Source organism: Apodemus sylvaticus, chromosome 12 (genome assembly GCF_947179515.1).
Source record: "Apodemus sylvaticus chromosome 12, mApoSyl1.1, whole genome shotgun sequence".
Classification (NCBI taxonomy): domain Eukaryota; kingdom Metazoa; phylum Chordata; class Mammalia; order Rodentia; family Muridae; genus Apodemus; species Apodemus sylvaticus.
This window is the reverse complement of record NC_067483.1, coordinates 86,921,887-86,941,110: the sequence shown is the minus strand read 5'-3', so window position 1 is coordinate 86,941,110 and position 19,224 is coordinate 86,921,887. Positions and strand designations below refer to the sequence as shown.

General features: G+C 44.4%; 1 protein-coding gene across 3 annotated transcripts in view; it reads left to right on the top strand.

Annotated features, from left to right (window-relative positions):
* Window positions 1–19,224, top strand: part of Smyd3 (SET and MYND domain containing 3) — a 563,480-nt gene that overhangs the window by 14,331 nt on the left and 529,925 nt on the right. Inside the window, exon 1 of one of the 3 annotated variants that reach the window (XM_052199951.1) lies at window positions 17,760–17,835. The exons of the other annotated variants lie outside the window; for them this stretch is intronic. The gene's annotated coding sequence lies outside the window, so the exon portion shown is untranslated. Of the gene's footprint in view, window positions 1–17,759; window positions 17,836–19,224 lie in introns of those variants that run through there. 3 annotated transcript variants of the gene reach the window in all.

The window sequence follows — 19,224 nt, the reverse complement described above, 5'->3', positions numbered from 1 at the left end:
GCAGAAAGATCGCTGAAAGTATGTGGGCACCTCCCTCCCCCACCAAACGGAAGGACAACAATAGCTGCCCTCCCAGCTTATTGGTGGGTCTGGCTTGGGTAGAACAGATGGTTAGTATGCAGGATCCTTGGATTCAGTCCCCAGCACCATACACACACAACAAAAGTTCGTAATTTAAAACAAAAAAGCAAAAGAATCTCCAAACCCCCAAAACAAAAAAACAACATGTCATTCTGAGGAAAGGACATAGTGGGTTTTGTGATAGAGCAGCATTATTAACAGTGGTCATGTTTTCAGGATTAAAGTCACAAAAAATGTTTAATAGTCTGTCATATTTGAAGCTGGTGGGATCTGGGGGAAATACTTTTTCTTGCCTATCTCTTTACCATGAAATTTATCACTGCAATTTTTTTTTTTTTACCTCTCCCACTTTGAGTGTTTTGGGGATTGATCTTGGGTAGTAAGGTAGGAGGCAAGTGCCGTTCATTACCCATTGGGCCATCCTACCACTCCCTGTTTTTGTGTTTTGTTTGTTTTGAGATAGAATTTTACTATGCAGGCATTTTATTTATTTCTTTCATTTATTTTTTCCTTTAAAAGTACATTTATTATTTCTTTATAATTTCCCATTATAATTGTATCAATGAGTTAGTTTTCTCTTGCTGTGACAAACCACCACAACCAAGGCACCTTATAGAAGGAAGGGTTTACTTGGGGCTCATGGTCCCAGAGGGACAGAACACCATCCCAACAGGGAGTGTACCAATAGGCAAAGAGTTTTGGTGCTAGAACAGCAGCTGAGAGCTCTCATCCTGATCCACAAACAGGATCAAAGTCGCCCCCATTGACACAGCTCTTCCAAGAAAGCCACAGTTTTTTTTTTTTTAAACGATTTATTTATTTTATGTGTTTGTGAATACGCTGTAGCTCTCTTTAGACACACCAGAAGAGGGCGTCAGATCCCATCACAGATGGTTGTGAGCCACCATGTGGTTGCTGGGATTTGAACTCAGGACCCCTGGAAGAGCAGTCAGTGCTTGTAATCACTGAGACCACACGACTTAATCTTTCCCGAAGGGTTCCACCAACTGGGGATCGAATATTCAAGCACACGAGTCTAGAGAGGCAATTCTCATTCAAACAGTCACATTGTGTGTGTGTGCCGCAGCGCTGGTGGGGGTCTGAGGACCACTTACCGAAGATGGTTCTCTTCTACCATGTATGGTCAAACTCAGGACCTCAGGCTTCGTGGCAGGATCCTTTTCCGTTTCGGCCCTCTTGCCAGACCTGCTTTAGTTTTTCTAAACAGGGCCCAAGCTGGCCTCAGCTCACTCGGTAGATGAGGATGACTCTCATCTTCCTGCCTCCCCCTCCCGAGTGCTGGGACCGCAGACTGCAGCACCCTGTGGCTTTCCTAAAGATTTTTTGAGTGAAAGTGTGAGGTGTGCAGAAGGATAGCAGATTAGTGCAGATTTGTATGAATGTTGTCATCAGGAAGATGTGTAAAGACTCCAAGGTTACATAAGCTGACTTTGAAGCGCAGGAGGTGGGGCTAGGAGAGGGGCGGGGCTGGGAGAGGGGTGGGGCTGGGAGAGGGGCGGGGCTGGGAGAGGGGCGGGGCTAATGGGCTGGCAAACAGCAAGCTCTGGTGGAAGGAGTTCACAGGGTATCTGGATTAGATGGTGAAGAAGACAGGAACTGGAGCCTGGTGTGGAGGTGTGGGTGAGATTACCAGGTAGTAGTTTAGGCATCAGAAAGAGCCCTGCTGAGGAGCACGCCTATGGAGACGGAGGCACTAGAAGTCTTTGCAAAAACTGGTAGTCTCTTTTCTTCTGGTTTGTTTTCCTAACTTTTACTGTAGATGAATCAGGTACATGATATAAGCTGAGTCTTCATTTAATTTATTTTGAAATGAGAAAATAAGGATATTTGAAATGGAGGGGGTCAATGATTTCTAACACTAAAAACAAACAAACAAACAAACAAACAAACAAAAAGTTCGATAGCCCCCCTGTCCCAGTCAAGGCAGGCATGTGCTCTCCCAACTGAGCCGTGTCCTAGGTTTACTGACTACAGTTCTTTAGACCATTAACGTGTTTGCTGCTGCTATGGCCACCTTGTTCCCATCTTAAAACAAAACAAACGACAGCCTTGTTCAGGTGTAATTCAAATGCACTACTATCCACTCACTCAAAGTGACGTAAAGGAACATAAGTGTTACCATTTCACCCATTATAATTCCATGAGGCTGGAAAGATGGCTCGGCCATTAAAAGCACCTTTGCTCTTGCAAGTCTGATTCTCATCACCCACCAAGTGGCTCACAACTGTCTATAAGTGCATTCCCGAGTGATCTGAACCCTCTTCTGACTTTCCTATATGCATGTGTGTGATGCACACACATATATGCAGACTAAACACACATATACAATAGGTAAATTAAATTAAAAACAGGATTTACCTATTCCAAGACAGTCATGAATGTCCTTCTAACTCCACTAAGGGAAAGGCTGGGACCGAGCCCTTGGGTTTGGGCTTTTTCACTGCCTCCATCATCTTTCTGCCTTGATTCACAGAGCTACCTAGAAATTGCTTCCTGTTCAAAGGGACACCTTACAGTGCCAATCCACAAGGTGGCAACATGGGAACAGCAGGCAGGAGAAATACCGAGGAATCCATCTCCTGACACAGGCTGCCCGGCTGCACCTGGGTGAGCAGCCTCGTTCTTAATTTCCTCCCCTGAGGATCTTAGAGCGCAGGTCTGCGTGCAGATTTTGCTAATACAGAACAGCCCTTGCCCCTTGCTTGTGTTTAAATAAACCAAGCTGGAAATTCCTGCCCGTGGCAGACATAGTGCATGCACATCTGTAATTCCAGCGCCTGTGAGGCAGAGGCAGGAGGATTGCCAGCTCTAGTCAGCTTAGGGTACATAGCGAGATAAGACTTTGTTTCAACAGAGTTCTGGTTTCTGTTACTTGGTAAATACAGTGGCTATTTTGTCTTAAATATTTTATTAAAAAATTACGTGTGTGTGTGTGTATTAGTATTCTCTAGAGTTACAGAACTTATGGAATATCTCTATATATTAAGGAAAGTTATTGTCATGACTTACAGTCTGTAGTCCAACTCCCCCCAACAATGGGCAGCTGTGGATGGGAAGTCCAAGGATCTAGTAGTTGCTCAGTCCACGAGGTAAGTTGTTTCCGCTGGTCTTCTGTAGACGGAGGTTCCAACAGCTGTGCTGGCGAGTTAGTGCAAGCAGTGAAGAAGAGTGAATCTTCCTTCTTCCAAGGTCCTCATGTAGGCCTCCAGCAGAAGGCGTGGCCTGTATTAAAGGTGTGTGCCACCACGCCTGGATCTGGGACTTGCTTTGTCCCAGGCTGACCTTGAACTCTGAGATCTGCTTGCCTCAGTCTCCTGGGATTGAAGGCATGCACTTCCTTGCCTGGACCTAAGCTTTCCTGGCTGCTGTACCTTGAGATCTCCACGCCAAGATCCCTAGCGGTGTGAGCCTCTCCTCTGTGTCTTCCTCTCAGCTCCCCTCGACCCCCCACTTTGGGCACATCTGTGACACAGAACACCTGTAGAGGTCAAACACAACTTCCAGGAGAGTGTATTTCTTCTTCCACTGACCTGGAACTTGAACCCGGAATGTCAGGGTCCAAAAGCTCTGTTAAGTGCCAAGCCATCTGGCGGGCCCGTCTCCACCTGGTTTTATTTAGTTTGGAAATTGTCACTTATTTGTTTATTCATTTGTTTACTTATGTGTGTGTGCACACAGCAGCCTACATGTTAATGTCTGAGGGAAGTTTGTGGAGTTGGTTCTCTCTCTCTTTTTTTTTTTTTTTGGTTTTTCGAGATAGGGTTTCTCTGCATAGTCCTGGAACTCACTCTGTAGACCAGGTTGGCCTTGAACTCAGAAATCCGCCTGCCTCTGCCTCCCAAGTGCCGGGATCAACCAGATACATACCTTAGGCTGAGCCCCCTGACTGTGTTGACCATTTCCATCAAAGTTGGGCCCTGGCCCTGTTTCCTAGTCTGTTGTTGCTTCCAAAATGTGGACAACTATTCCGAGTGCCCCACCGTCGTGAACTGAGTCCCTCCTGCCTCGGTGCTGCCCCTAAGGTGGACAGGACCTTCTGTCAGGTGTCTGCCACAGTGATGAGAGACTAATGATAGACTCGGTTAGGCCATGCTCGTTATTTGATCTTTGCATTTGGCCTCCTGAGGTAGAGACGTCGTCTCAGTTCTCTGTGTATTCCCAGAGATTCAGGCTCAGCAAACACCTCAGTGGCCAAAGTTTGCAGTTTCCTAGAGAATCCTTTGAAGCTAAATACTTGGACACTTTCCTGCCTTCATTTTTCCGACTTCTCTCAATCTATTGCTGGGGTCGGTGAGACGGCTGAGTGGAGAAAGGGGCTTGCTGCCAAGTCTTTTGACCTGAGTTCAGTTCCAGGGCCCACAGGTAGAAGAAAACAGACTCCCACCGGCTGTCCTCTGACTTCCACATAAGCGCTGAAATAAAGAAATGTGAGGCGTAACATCTTGTTCACAGGCTCTGCTGCTTTTCCTCAGCCGACCTCGGAGTTCCACAGCAAGTCTCACTTCTCCTGTTCTCAGCTGAAGCTCTTGAGCTTGGCCTCTGTCACGCTGGATGACGGTAAAGTCTCTCCTGTTTCAGCAGGGATATTCAGGTCATGCCGACGAATACTTTTATAAAACTGTTTTAAAACCCCCAGGCCTATTTTGAATGATATGATTCATGTAATAACGACCTTCAATGATTAATTTTTACAGTCGCAGATCAAATAAGTGGATTTGATTTTAATTTGTAACCCAACTTTTAATGAGTAGACTTTAATGAGCAAGGTGCTTGTGGGAGGTGGAGTCCTTAGAGTCCTTGCAAGGCCTGGGAACCATTTGGCTGCTGCGTCCAGTGATGTTAAGTGAGAGGTGAGTGGACACAGCCCTGCCTGTTGGGGGTGGGGTGGAGCCACACCTCCCGGAAGTACTTGTAGGGAGGGTATTTCCTGTTCTTTTCCTTGTTCTTTCTGGGAACAAATTCTTCAGCTGTCCCACCTCTGTTGATTATTGGTGCTTCTCCATTCTCATGCACTAAGTATTTTATCTTTCATTGTGTAGTGTATTCTTGCTTATTTCAAAGGATGCATTTGTTTATTTCGACAGGGTTTCTCTGTGAATCCCTGGCTATCCTGGAATTTGCTCTGTAGACCAGGCTGGCCCAGAACTCACAAAGATCCACCTGCCTCTGCCTCTTGGAGCGCTAGGGATTAAACGTGTGCGCCACCACTGGCTTTTGGTACGGACTTTTGTTTATTGTGATCTGGGAGGTTCTCTGCCTTCCATTTAGGTCCAGTGGCTAGTGTGTTTCCTTATGTTCATTTCTTTCCTCTCCCTCCTCCCTCCCTCCATCTTCCTTTCTCCGTCTGGGAGGTTGAATGAGCCTTTCATAGGGGTCAGCTCAGACCATCAGAAAACACAAATACTTACAGGTACTTACTGTTCATGATAGTAGCAAAATTAAAGTTATGAGGTTGTAATGAAAATAATTTTATGTTTGGGGGGGTCACCACACCATGAGGGGTCAAAGAGAAAAAATGAGTGCTGAGAACCCCTGAGACAGATTAAACTGGGCAGGCCTAGGACTGTATATCTTAGGCCGGCCTTGATTTTATGGTAGTCCCCTTGCCTCAGGCTGTGAGCGCTGGGATTACACTCAATTCTTTGATTGGGGGTGCCAGAGATGCAGGACAGCATTCACGCATGCGCTCAAGTTCCATGAGGAACAAGGCATCGACAGACACTGTATTTGGAACAGGACAACCTTCCTCTGAGTACTTCTGCTTGCTAGCAATGTGACCTGGCATGGGCCAGTGTTCATTGTCATTCATAAAATGAGATATTTCTACCTATGCAGTGGGATTGCAGTGAGGGTCAAAGTTCATGCTGTGCCAAATTGTTATATACATGTGACATGCTCACCCCAGGCTGTTTCAGAGGTGAGGGATCAGTTAATTCAAGGATTAGAATTAAGTGCTTTTGGTTCCCCTTTGATTGGAAACTTCTTGAATTACCATAGTTACAGCTCAGCATCACTGACAGTGTCCATTGGGTTGTGAATCCGATATTACCCAGCCTTTTGAGACACTTTTTCGAGGTTGGTCATCTTGACCTGAAGTCATGATCCTTTTGCCTTAACAGTCTACCATCACATTCAGATTACCATCTATTAGTTTTGAAAAAAATTTTTTTAAAAGACAGAGTCTCACTGTGTAGCCCTAGCTGGCCTGGAATGCTCTCTGTAGACCATCCTGGTCCTGATCTCACAGAGGTCCACCCATGCTCCACAATGACTGACTCTTTACATTTTTACAAAATTAACTTTAAGAAGTTACACTTACTAATTTAATGCATTCATGCAAGCATGCATTCATGCTACTGCATGCATTTGGGGGTCAGAGGACAACATGTGGGATTCAGTTCTCTCTGAGGTGGATCCCGGGAATTGAACTCGTGTCGTTAGATTTAGTGGCAAGCACCTTTATCCACTGAGCCATCTTGCTGGCTCTCTGCCATCCATTCTTGAGGGCTGGTTCATAAAGTCCTGTGTGTCGAGGGACATTAAGATGGGATTCTGGTTAATGCTTCCATTACACCATCTCTTTATAAATGTGATAAATTAGGAGTATACCCTTTTTTCTCAGTGGTAAAATGGGTTGACGGTAATGAAAACAGCTACGTTATAGGATAATGTCCAGCCCTGAAGGCAAAGCCTAAGATAGATTATGTATTGATAAGCACATTCATTTCTTTCCTCTCCCTCCTCCCTCCTCATCTTCCTTCTCTCTGTCTTTCCGCCTGCCTACCCATTCGTCTGTCTAGGAGGTTGAATGACCCTTCACAGGGGTTCCCTAAGACCACCAGCAAACACAAATAGTGACAGTCACAGCAGGTGTGAGGTAATGACCATTCTGTGTGTGTCTGACCTGCTGTGTGTGTGTCTGGCTTGCTGTGTGTCTGACCACATACCACTGGCTTTTCATGATCTCATTTAATCATTTAATTTAGAATTTTTCTAACAAAATTTTTTGATATAAGTCATATTTTATTCATTACGAAACTAAAGACTGGAAGGATTTTAATTTGCCCAAATCAAATAGCAAATTGTCCTTGAGTTCAGCCCCTGCTATCTTCCTGTTTCTGCAGAAATGTCTCATATGTGAATAGTAATTCTGCATTTGGTGACAGTACAACATTACTATGAGAACTAAGAGTTCTAGGGATTGGAAAAAATGTACAGACAAGATTTTGCTTTTAAATCCCTCCCAGGTAAGGTGTGGTTATTCCTATTCATGTTGAAATTACGTGTTTTTTCCCACACACTTCTTCTGACTGACATCTGTTAAAAGTATGAATAAATAATGATGCATTTAAAAATGTGCATTGTTATCTGAAACTAGGAAAATTACTTGGGTTGCGTTGAGGTTACCTTCCTTTTTTTATTAAAACGGCTTCAAGTAGAGTAAAAGAGAAAAGAGAGAGAGATACCAATTATCATGTTTACCACGCAGTGTTAGTTCAGCTGAGTTTTTTCCTGTACAATGTCATCTTATTTGTACCATGTTCTGTAAGAAAGCTTCGCGGGACACGTTGTATCAGAAAATATAATTATGCTATCATGCATCTCCCTGCCCCATAAAAAGACCTTCAGGTGAGGGGAGCTTGTGTCTGTGCATGGGTGTTCTCTTGAGTATGAGTCCATGAGTATGTGTGTGCACGAGTGTGTGTGTGTTTGTGAGTGTGTTTGGCATGAATGTGTGTGTTTGTGTCTATGTCTGTTCTTTTTGCGTAGATGCTGGGACTGTTCGCTCAGGTTGCTGCGGGTGTGTCCCGCACACACACTTTACCCACATACACATCTCCCGGACCCCTTAGTGGTTCTCTTAGCTGCCTCCTCACTTCATCTCTTTATTACTTAGTCAGACAAGATCTCATATAGCTCAGGCTGGCCTCCATTTGGCCGCATAGCCAATACTTGTCTGAAGCTCCTTACCGTTTTGGCTGTACCTCGTGGGAGCTGGGATTACAGGCAAGAGCCTCTACACCTGGCTTCTTTGCCGTTTTACCGTGACTCATTATGTAACGTTCTTTAATGCTCTGCTTGAATTAATGTGAATGTTTCATGAGCAAACTAGATTCTAAGCACTTGCCAACAGTTCATCATGTGGCTTAATGTTCACGTAATCAGGAGAGATGTCCATATCATCAGAGCAAAAACCTCCTTTCATCACATTAACCTTGGTAACTTAAAGAAAACAGATTCATCTGGGTACAATCAAAAATTAAGTTTGTTATCTGAAGAGTAAAATCTTTGAGAATCTGCAGGACTTTATGGTACAGGCAGTAGCAGTGTATGTCAGAAGAAAGCAAAAATGGGGTTATCTGCTTGTGATTAGAAACTCTTGGGACCCTCAGTGGTTCCTTGGTCCATCCGATTCTGTGGTTTGATGCTCTGCTGAGAGGTATGTTGCTTTTATTTCTTGGGACTTCAAGTTATTATGCCCACAAAGCCCTGGAACAACTTGGTTTCATTTGTGTGGTGTGTGTATGTATGCATGTGTGTGTGTGTGTGTGTGTGTGTGTGTGTGTGTGTGTGTGTGTATGGGTCAGAGGTTAACTTCATCTGTTACCTACCTACCCACCTACCAGTTTTTGAGACGGAGGCTCATGTAGCCCATGCTGTCCTGGAACTGACTGTGTGGAGAAGTCTGGTCTAGAACTCCTGATCCTCCTGCCTCAGCCTCCCAGGAACTGCTATGACTGGAACCCTGGAGCTGGTGTTGCCTGTTGTCACTGCCATCAATGGGCAGAGCTAGGAGCTGAGTAGACTGTATTTCTTTCAGGGAACCGGCACTGGAGAAACCGCCTTACCTCTGCTCTGCAGCCAGCTGGACAGAGGCAGGGTGCCACTGGTCACTCTAGAGTTCCATGTGTGTATACGGCTTGGTGGCCAGTCAGCCATGTTCTGAGGCTTGTAATGTCTTCATCTCTTGCCTTCAGCCATTCTTCGTCTGACTGGGATGGGCACTGCCTGCATTGCTGAGTGGAAGCAGTGTCTGCTGGTATCAAACTTTATGCTTCTAGGGGCATCTGGGCGGGAGAGCATTGGCTCAGAACAAGCAGACTGTTAACAACAGTGTGTATGTGCTCGGGCATTTATAACGTGCGTGCTGGCTGCTCTTTACAGCCTAGGAGAAAAGTATACCTTCATAAGATAAAGTGCTTTTGGTTTGCCCGCTTGTTTATTTTTTGAGACAGGGTTTCTCTGTGTAGCCCTGGCTGCCCTGGAACTCATTTTGTAGACCAGGCTGGCTTTGAACTCAGAGATCTACCTGCCTCTGCCTCATTAAAGGCATGTACCAACACACCAGGCTCGAGGTAGAATCCTTTGTAAGGACCCATCTGTCCTTGCTGTCACTGGGATTATGGGTATGTGTCATGGTGCTTAGCAAAAGCAGTTCCGTAGTACCAGAGAATGTCTACTCAGTGCGTAAATGTCTCTTAAATATGACTTTTTTTGTTTGTTTGCTTCTTCACATCTGGTGGGTCCAATTAAGGGATGATGTGTTAAGGTTGATTAATTTATTAAATTTTTTTTCCATTAGGGTGGAATTTATATAACAAAGTTGACCATGCTGAAGTGAGCAGTCTCGTGTATGCACAGTGAGGTGTAGCTACCACCGCTGGCCCAGGTTTCTACTCTGTGGATTCCCACTGTGTCTTCTGTTACTGACAAAATTCCCCTCTTTGCCCTTGACTTTCCCCATATCGATGTGTCTCAGATCGCATCTCCATGTCATCCTTTAGTATGACCCTTTCTCCTAGACTGGGGAGGTCTAGGCGCCATCTATTTGGGGCTCAGTCTTACATGAAAACATTTCCTTGGGTGGTTTGTGTCATGTTAGGGAGTAATAATGCATCCTTGTGTTCTAAATAGATTCCAGAGAAAGCTTTGTCTGTTTATAGTGCAGACCATGCTTGTCTTGGCATTACCTAGCTGGGAAATCACCATTTTGGGATGATTGTACCACTGTCTTGCATTCCTGATCACAGATAAACCCTGCCTAGCACTGCTACCTGGTGGGGGGGGGGAGGGGGCTTTAGGACTGTGCTCTGCGAGTCCCCTACCCAGAAGTCCTTACCATCTTTCCTTCAATCCTGCCTACTCGACTGTCAGCCTGACCTCTTGGTTCTACATCTCAGACTTAGCGAGATCAACACCCTTCTTTCCACCCTCACTGCTCATCCTCCAGGTTACAGGAGTTGTTACCATGGTAACTGCAAACCACTTCCTACTCTTGATATCTATCCTCCATTTTCTTAGGTTCCCTCTATTTTAACTTACTTTTCTTTAAATTTTTTTTTTTGTACTGAAATAGCCTAAAGTGTGCTGTTTTGCTTGTTTCAAGTGTGCAGTTCAGCAACATTAATTGCATCTAGCATCCTGCCCCTGTCTGCGTTCCGGTTTCAAACCTTTCATCATCTTGAACATCAAAAAAATAGCTGTCTGTTTTTTTTTTTTTTTTTTTACCAAATTATTTATTTATTTTTATTGAAAATCCATACAATATATTCTGATCTATAATTGATAGACAGTAACTCCTCCTCTTCCCTTCGCCCCAGCTCCTGGTAATTTCTACTCTGTTTTCTGTCTCCATGAATTTGTCTTTCTCAGCTATTTTATGCATGTGGAACTAGATGTCTGTCCGGTGGCTCCCTTTATGCCTCCCGATGTGGTTTTTGTGAATGTTATTGTTATGAACAGTCACATATAAGCTTTGTTGTGGACATCCTTTGATTTTTTTCGGGGTGTTTGTCTAGGACTGGGATGTAGGGGGTCATACAGACATATAGACATCCCAGAGTGCTTTTCCAGTTCACATTTGCTTTTGTGTGTCTTTTGGATGTAGCTAACAGCCTGGCTCCTGTGGCTTTGGTTTCTGTGTCCCTCGTGGTTGATGCCTCTCTTCTCTTGAACTGCCCGGTTTTCTCCTGTGTACTGCTTCGCTGTCTTGGTGTCCTCTGGCTTCAACGTCTATTTCTCTCATACTAGCTGTGCCTCTCCTAACTCCCTGCTGAGTCGGGAGTACAGCCTTGGACTTGTTGTTTCTCTGAGCTGGCAGATGTCTCCATAGGTGCCTTGAATTTAAGTAATTTTGTAGCTGAAGGAGTCATCTGGGACCTCTTCCCTTGCCTTCTCATTGTTACATAAAGAGACTCCCCTGAGCGTGTCAAGGGATAACTGGCCACATTGTAACCTGCAGTTCAGAAACTGAGCATTCTGCTTACACTGTTCTGTGTGTTGGTTTGAGCTGGGGCTAGGAGTGTACACGGTGGAGGCGGAGTGGATGTTTGAAGCTTTTTAATTTATTTTTTAAACCTGTAAGGATCTGACTGTATAGAAAGCCGCTTCTCATCTGACAGTAGCAGAGTTATAGTTTGGGTCTTAAATATCACTGAGGGCCCATGTGTTAGAGACTTGGTCCCCGGGATGGTGTCCCTGGGAGATGGTGGAACCTGTAGTGAGGGCAGGTAGGATGGGAGGTCTTTAGGTCACTGAGGGTCAGCCCCCAAAGGGACTTCCTTTGCTTAGTAGGTACGTGGTTTTTTTTCTGCCATTTGCTCCTGCCATGATAGGCTAATGTGTCAGCAGGCTCATTGGGATTGGTGTGCTTGACCTAGGACTTGAACCTCTGCAACTATGAGCCAAAACAACCCCTTTACTCTTTGTATAATAATTTGGGGAAATACGCTGTTAGAGTTAATGTGAAACCGGCTAACACAGAGAAGAACTGATGACTTGGGAGCTGCCTTCCTGCCCTGCTGTGTGTAAATGTTGAAGAATGTGCTGTGCGTTTACTTGTGGAATATTTTTCATAAAGTCAAGAGCCTCTGATTATTGATGTGGGTGGAGCCATCCCTGGGCTGGTGGTCCTGGGTTCTATAAGAAAGCGGGCTGAGCAGGCCCTGGTGAACGAGTTGGCGAGTAGAGCCCCTCTGTGGCCTTGGTATCAGCTTCTGCCTCCAGGGTCCTGCCCTGCTTGATTTGCTGTGCAGAATTCCTTGGATGAAGGGTTAAATTAAATGGAGCTGTGAGTGAAACAGAAACCCTTTCCTCCCCAGCCTACTTTTGCTTGTGGAGTTTCATCACAGCAGGAGTAATGTTAATCAAGACCAAGGAGCGGTCTGAGAACTTTTGTGACTTGTGGTGCAGTGCTGGGCAATTGACCTTTGGTTTGTGTTTGTCCCATTCTAAAACAAATTTAGCTGGGAGGCGGTGGTGCACACTTTTAATCCCAGCACTTGGGAGGCAGAGGCAGGTGGATCTCTGTGAGTTTGAGGCCAGTCTGATCTACAGAGCGAGCTCCAGGACAGCCAGGGCTACACAGAGAAACCCCGTCTTGAATGTGTCTCCTATCCTTCCCCACACTTAAAAATTATGGGAATCACTGGCAAACTAGAGTCAGGTGTTTTGGAACTGTGGAATCATCAGAGCATCATGACATCACATATCTTCAGGTTTTGTGACTCAAGACTGGGTCAGCTGTCCTACCTCCTGTAGCTGATTTGTGCTTTGCTAATGAGCTCTTACAGTCTAGCAGCCAAATTTGATACCTCTGCAGTTCTTAATCTAGTTGATTTAAGGAACACGCTTCCTTCATATTTATAGAACTTCTCTCGATTTGGCTCTAACAGTCTATTTATAGATAAGAGACACACTGTTTTAATCTTACTCAGGGGCTCCCTGATGGGCCCAGGATGAAATCCGAGCAGAACAGTAAACAGCACCAGAGTGTAATTGCTGCGCTCCAGTAAGCTTTAATAACTCATAAAATATTTATCTGCGCTTTATATCACATTAACTTTTAGATCTTTTCATTGCAAAGTATATTTTTGTTAGTTTGCTAATTATAGTTGAAATTAAAGGCTCATTGTGAATGCATTCTCTTCTTTAAGTATGCTTCCTAATTGGTTACACTTTTTTTTTTTTAAAGAAGTTTTATTTTGGTATAATCTCAAAGTTACAGGAAAGTTGAGAGTACAGAGAAGTTTCCTATGCCCTTTATCCAAATTTAGCAAAAGTAACATGTCCCATGTAAGCTTCATCATTGTAGTTGCTCTTTATTTATACACACATACATTTATTGAACCACTTTAAAGCTAGGCTGCATATGTAATATGCGATATGCATATATAATATTCTTCTATTCCTTCCTTTTTGTATTTTTTTTAAAGGATATTACATTGCCCAGGTTGGCCTTGCATTTCCTGAGTAGGAGAGGTTGTCCTTGAACTTCCTATCTAGGAGAAGTTCACTGAACTTGCTATGTAAGGTGAGGCTGGCCCTGAATGTGTTATATAGGAGAGGCTGGCATTGAACTTGCTATGTAGGTGAGGCTGGCCTTGAACTCCTCTTTTTGCCTTAACCTCCAAAGTACTGGAATTACAGTCTTAAACAACAGTGCTCAGCTCATTCCCTTTGTCTTTCCGCCTCTCTCCCTGATTCTTCTTTCCTTGTGGGTAGACTGAGGTATATGTTCCTGTGTGTGTGCGCATGCTCACACACACACACATACGCATATGTCTACACAGGAATGTATGCAGGGGCCAGAGGTCAACTGGTCAGCCTTGGATGTTTCCCCTCGATCACTGTCCTTGTTTTTCTTGAGATAGGATCTCTCACTGGGACCTGGCAGCCTCCAGGTAGGTGGGGCCAGTGAGTGCTAGGGAAGCCTCCTGAGTCCCCAGCACTACAAGTGTGTGGCACCACCTCCAACTTTTTATGAGGGCCTGAAAATCCAGGTTTTCATGGTCAGCACTTTACCCATTGAGCATCTTCCCAGCCCCTCGGCTTCTGTTTTCTCAGAACAAGGATCTTTTGTTTCCCCTCCGTGCCCTGCTGTTTTTCCTCTCTTCCTCTCCAGGGTCTGGCTATATAGCCTCACCTTGCCTGGCATTTGCCTTTTACCTTAGACTGGCCTTACAACAATCCTCCTCCCCCAGCTTTCTAAGTGCTGGAATTATCTAAGTTTGTGCCACCAAAATTTTGGTGGATGGTTTTTGTGGAGTGGCAGCAACGGAATCAATCCCAGGGCCTCAAGCATGCTAGGCGAGCATTGTCCTACTGAGCAAACCCCCAGCCTTACACCATAGTCTTTATCTATTGACTGTTTCCTTTCTTCAGGTCTAAATCTATTCTGATGTCACACATTGTAGGAACTTTGTTATTCTGGAATTGTTCCTTAATTGTGACCTTTTGTTTTTGTTTTTGTTTTTCCAGGCTACATTTTGTAATGAAAATAACTTAACATAGCCGGGCGTGGTAGCGCACGCCTGTAATCCCAGCACTTGGGAGGCAGAGGCAGGTAGATTTCTGAGTTCGAGGCCAGCCTGGTCTACAGAGTGAATTCCAGGACAGCCAGGACTACACAGAGAAACCCTGTCTCAAAAAACAAAACAAAACAAAACAAAAAAAACAAACAAAAAAACTTAACATAATAATTGTAATGGTTTGACACTTTTGTGCAATATAGAGTAACCAACCAAATTAGCTAGTTAACATTTTCCTCCTAAACATATCTTTCTTTGAGTTTGTGGCTTTGAACTCATTGCAGTTCTTTGTTTTATACACTACACTGCTCCAGAACAGGCTTCCTGCTGTGCTGTAGAACAGCACCTTGTTTCTGCATCTCACTGCATTTTGGTGTCTGGTACTTGTTCTCTCCCCACACCCTTCCTCCTGTCCAGTGACCTCTGCATTTCACTTCTGTGAGGTCATTATTTTAGGTTCTTCGCGTGAGTGAGAAGATGCTGTCTGATTCAGTGCCTGGCTCATTCCTTCCAGTTCCAACCACATTGCCCACAATGACAGGACTCCATTCTTTATTTTGCCGGGGTTGAGTATTGCTTCGTTGTGTGTACGTCCTGTGTGTATCCTCTGTTCATTAGGTTTTTGGCTCCGTGCCTTGTAATTGTCTGGGAACCAGATCTGGTTCAGGGTCTAGGAGTGATAGGCCGCTACAATAGCGTGTACTTCTCTGGGAATGTCTGGGGCCTCCCGCTTGTCTTCTCTGCAGAGGGAAGTCCTTCCTCGTTCAAGGTTGCACTCGAGATGGGGCCATAGGTGCTGTGTGATTAGTTCCATTCTTTATATTGCCACCGCGTTTCTCTGTTTCAGTATCTTTCCTAATTCACTCTGTTGGCTCCTACTCAAGCACACAGTACAGTAGCTATTGGTTTTCTTTGGTCTTTTGTTGTATAAGAAGTTCATCAGGTACCCCTAGGAAGCCATTTTGCTGAAATCCCTTCTGTCCTAAGTTTTCACAATGGACTGCAGATTCTTTTTTTCGGGGTGGGGCAGGATGGCGTGGGTTTAGTGCTAGGGATTGAACTCAGGACTTCATGCACATTCCCTGCCATTGAACCATGCCCCCAGGCCTCATAACACATCTGCATTTTGTGACATTCTCCATTAATTATTTTTTCCTGCCCAATGCCTAGATGATCTACTCAGACGACTTTTTAAGAATATCCTAGTGTCCCATGGAGACTGTTGGCATTTCAGATACAGAATAAGTGTTTGGATTAACTTCTTTTGAAAATGAGATCTGAGGGTATAGGGGGGCTGGAGAGATGGCTCAGAGGTTAAGAGCACTGACTGCTCTTCCAGAAGTCCTGAGTTCAATTTCCAGCAACCACATGGTGGCTCACAACCATCTGTAATGGGATCTGATGCTCTTTTCTGGTGTGTCTGGTGTACTCATGTAAAGACAATAAACAAGTGTTTAAAAAGAAAAAGAAAAGAAAAAAGAAAGAAAAGAAAAGAGAAAAGAAAATGAGATGGGATTCTTAGCCCATGACACTTGGACACATACGATAAACCCAAGAGCTTGCACGTGTTCTCTAAGCAGTTGGGACCATGGGTGCCTCCTCCCTCATGCCTATATTTTCTCCAGATACATACAGAGCTCCAGGTCATCTTGGCGTTAAATCAATAGCCTGACGATGGGCTAACCTGGTTAATAATCACTGAGGTATGGTAGAAATGTATTAAGCCATAAACATATTAAAGGTATACTTATTAATTAGTAGTTTACGGTCATTGTGATATGCTGGCTTGAAGTTCCTTTGTGCTGTCGAAGGCGAATAGAAAGGGATTTGCTTAGCTAATTAAGAGTATAAACAAGATGGGAGGTTTAATCCAATAACTGTTTTCAAACACTTGTAAAATCAGCACAAACTAAGGATATGCCAATTAAAACTCTTAAAATTAATTAAAGCACTAATGGATTCTCTAAGGTTTTCTTTCTTGGCATTTGTTGAAGTTACTAGGAAATAGGGACCTAAGGATATTTTCCAAGTTATGTTGTCTAAATTTACATTACTATATCTCTAGATATGTTGCATTACTACCCAGTGTAAACATAAGTAAGCAAAATTGAAGTTGTAGAGAAGCACAATCTTGGTTGTGATATAGGAACCAAATAAGATAATTTGTATTCTTTTATATTTTAAATATTAAAAAAGGTATTTCTTGATATATAATCAGTTAGTTTTACAATTTGATCAAGATTCACTCTGGAAAAGTATATTGGACTTGGGGACTTGGTGATAACCTTTAACCCCACATTAGTTGACTAATTGTTTTTTAAAAGATTTATTTATTATATGTAAGTACACTGTAGCTGTCTTTAGACATTCCAGAAGAGGGAGTCAGATCTCATTACGGCGTATGGTTGTGAGCCACCGTGTGGTTGCTGGGATTTGAACTCAGGACCTTCAGAAGAACAGTCAGTGCTCTTGACCACTGGGCCATCTCTCCAGCCCGACTAATCCCTCCCTCCCCCCCTCCCCGCATACATATCACAGTGCATATATGCAGATATCAGAGGACAGCTTCTGTGAGCTTCAGTCACATGCTCCATCTCTGTCCATCACTAAGGGAACTTAGGCATGAGCTTGGGCAGAGGCTCAGGGTCGCTGCTGATTGGCTTGCTCCTTATGGCTTGCTTGGGTTTCTTTCTCATACCCTCCAGGAGCGCCCACCCAGCGACACCAACCCCTGTAGGATAGACACTCCTGCATCAATCATCAGCTAAGAAAATGCACCAAAGGCTTGCCCACAGTCCAGTGCAGTGGGGCATTTTCTCAGTAGAGGTTCCCTCTTCCGAAATGACTTGGCCTGTGTCCAACTGTGGGAGAAAACCAGCCTTCACAGTTTGTTAAGCTTGGTGCAAGTGCCGGTATTTGTTAGGCCATCTCCCTGGCCTCTTGATAATCTTTTCAATGTCATTTCATTTTGCCTGGTATCTTCTGAGCGTTTCTTTACCCAACCAGAAAAAAAGAGCACCGGAGCAGGAAATATGGGTCCTGTCCTTGGGAAACACACAGACTGGTAGGTGACAAAATCATGTATGTATTTAACTTACATAACTCAAGTTTAGGCAAAGCACCGTAGGAATGTTTGCGCTGGTGTCGGCCATAGAACAGGAGGGCCTTTAAGACAGGTTTTGGAAAGAATCAGTAAGTGTCTGTCTGGTAGAGTAAGGTCAAGTATTAAGATGTGACATCCGGCTGGTTTCTACAGGGTTATCATGTCTGCATGGTGCGGAACAATGAGTTGGACATTTCCGCTGCTAAAACAGTTTGAGTTTAATAAAAGTACTTGAATGGGAAGAGAATGTGCTCCTCATTCTGTGAGGAAGAGCCAGCTGGGAAAGGCCATACAAACTGTGCAGAGAATTCTCACTCTATCGTAAGTAAGGGAGGAGGGTTTTTTTTTTTAAAGATAACCACGGCCAGTGGTGGCCTGAGGTGGCAAGAGATGGGCAGTGTGGGAATGAATTGTGTTGTTTAAAAAGCTCACACAAGGGCCTGAAGAAGTAGCTTAGGGGTGAAGTGTTACCTGGCATGCATGAGGCTCTGGGTGTGATCCCAGCACCAGGCATATGGCACCAACCTGTAGTCCCACAATTTGGGAGGTAAAGGCATTCTATGCTTCATAGGCAGTTCAAAGCCAGCCTAGCCATGATGCCTTGTCTCAAAAATAGACAGACAGACAGGCACTATGTAAGAAATGATGAAGTAGGGCTTAGCACTTAGGAACACTGACTGTTCTTCCAGAAGTCCCTGAGTTCAATTCCCAGTGAGCACATGGTGACTCACAACCATCTGTAATGGGATCTGATGCCGCCTTCTGGGGTGTCCGAAGACAGCTACAGTGTACTCATATACATAAAATAAATAAATCTTAAAAAGAAAAGTATAATGGCTTTGTTGTAGTGAGTGAGCAAGAACTTAAGCTTGGTCTCTTAGGGAGGTGGTTTTTGAGGACTGTGTGATCTGGCATAGGGCCAGGCTGACGTGAGCTTGGTGCGTTCTGAGCCCTGAGATGGGCAAGGTCTGTGCTGGGTACCTGTGCCCACCTTCATGAAGAACCCCTGATAGCAATCTGCCTGGCTAATCTCTGAGCCTGCCTCCCAGCTTCTACTGTTAGAATTGTTCCTAAGATCCCACTACAAAATTCTGCCCCCTCTGTCGCTGTCTCTCTCTGTCTGTTCCATCTATCTATCTCTGTCTCTGTCTGTCTCTCTGTCTGTCTCTGTCTCTCTGGCTTTTGGCTAACACACAGCCTCTAGCATAGCCTAGATAGGGTTCTTTGAATACAAAAGCCAATAAAAAGCAAGTCTTATGGGGAGGATATCATTCGTAGCAAATGGTGACAGATATTTTAATGGAAGCATTTTATAGCCCTGTTATGGTGGAAGCTGGGAAGGTTTGCCTCCAGTTCTTGTGGTCAGGTAGATCAGGGGAGAAAACGTTTTTTTTTTTTGCCTTCCAGTGGGAGTGGCCCGAGGGATATTCATCCCAGGCTCCTAGGAGATGGCTGGACTGACCTCAGCCTTGACTGCTCTTTATGGAAGTTAAACAACTGGCTTGGTCCTAATACGGTTTTATTTATCTGAATTAGGGAGCCAATTTGGTAGGTTTTAAAAGTGATGGAGATGACACTAAGGCAGCCAAACTGGCAAATAACTGGGACCCAGGAGAGGCATTCTTCTGAAGACCGTGGCCACTAAAGAGCAGGTAATAATGGGCTGTAGATGCAGATCAGCTTGGGAACAAGCACAGGGAGAAGACCTCA